Raw genomic sequence first — 948 nt, 5'->3', positions numbered from 1 at the left:
ACGTCAACGTAGTCAACGTACGTCGTTGGCAGTTGTCCTCCGCCCCCTCCCTCCGCTTCCACCCAGTTGTTCCACGGCCGGTTCCCGCGGAGTCACGGCTCATTTCCGGTTTTACTGCGACGACGACGGGGTAGTACTCACTTCCGGTTTGTTTGCCTCATTACGACGTCGCCCTGCTCGCTCGCTCGCTCCCTTCGTGGCGCCGCGAGATCGCCCGCCGCAGCACCCTGCAAAACGAACGATCGGAACATAAGACTTGCCCGCCGTATTCCGTCTCGACCGTGCCAGGCACCGACACGATGCGATCGCGGTCCACGCCACCGACCCACTTCGGGCATCCGAGCCCGACGAAAAAAGCCCGCCCGGTAAGGGGCTCGAACCCTCGACCTTAGGATTAAAAGTCCCACGCTCTACCGACTGAGCTAACCGGGCTCTGATAAGGAAGGGGCCGGCCGCCAGGCATGGGTATGGGAGGCGGAGGCAGCGCGCCGGCGGCGGCGGGATGAGTCATCGGGCCGGGCCGGCCGCGCCGCCTGCCTGCCTGCCTGCCTCCTCGCCTGCCCGCCCGCCCGCCTGCCAGCGCTGTCGCTGCGCCACCGCGCCACTCCTCGCGCCCAAATGACATGCGCGGGCCCGCGGCCAAGAAGTAGTGTGGCCTGACGCAGCGGCTGCGGTGTGATTCTCTCGTGAAACCACACAGTCCGTGAAACACACCCTTTGGGATCGTCCATGTGATAAACGTACAGCTGCATTGCCGTCCTCGCACTCAGGCGGCGTGCAAAGAAACGCTCTTGATTTCCTCAGCAAATAATTTTAAACCCTGCTACAAAGTGAATGTCAAACTGGCTCACACAACAGTATAGTATATAAGTGTGACAACCATGTCAGGTCACACATTCGTTTCTGTGGACAACTTACCTACTCATTTCTCTATATCAGCCACTTTGT

General features: G+C 60.5%; 1 non-coding gene across 1 annotated transcript; it reads right to left on the bottom strand.

Annotated features, from left to right (window-relative positions):
• Window positions 1–359: 359 nt before the first annotated feature.
• On the bottom strand, window positions 360–432 carry Trnak-uuu (transfer RNA lysine (anticodon UUU)). The gene has a single exon. It is a non-coding gene; the product is annotated as a tRNA-Lys (tRNA).
• Between the last annotated feature and the right edge of the window lie 516 nt (window positions 433–948).

Source organism: Frankliniella occidentalis, unplaced genomic scaffold (assembly GCF_000697945.3).
Source record: "Frankliniella occidentalis isolate FOCC.00 unplaced genomic scaffold, Focc_3.1 Scaffold29, whole genome shotgun sequence".
Taxonomy (NCBI): Eukaryota; Metazoa; Arthropoda; class Insecta; order Thysanoptera; family Thripidae; genus Frankliniella; species Frankliniella occidentalis.
This window is presented reverse-complemented; position numbering and strand designations above follow the sequence as displayed.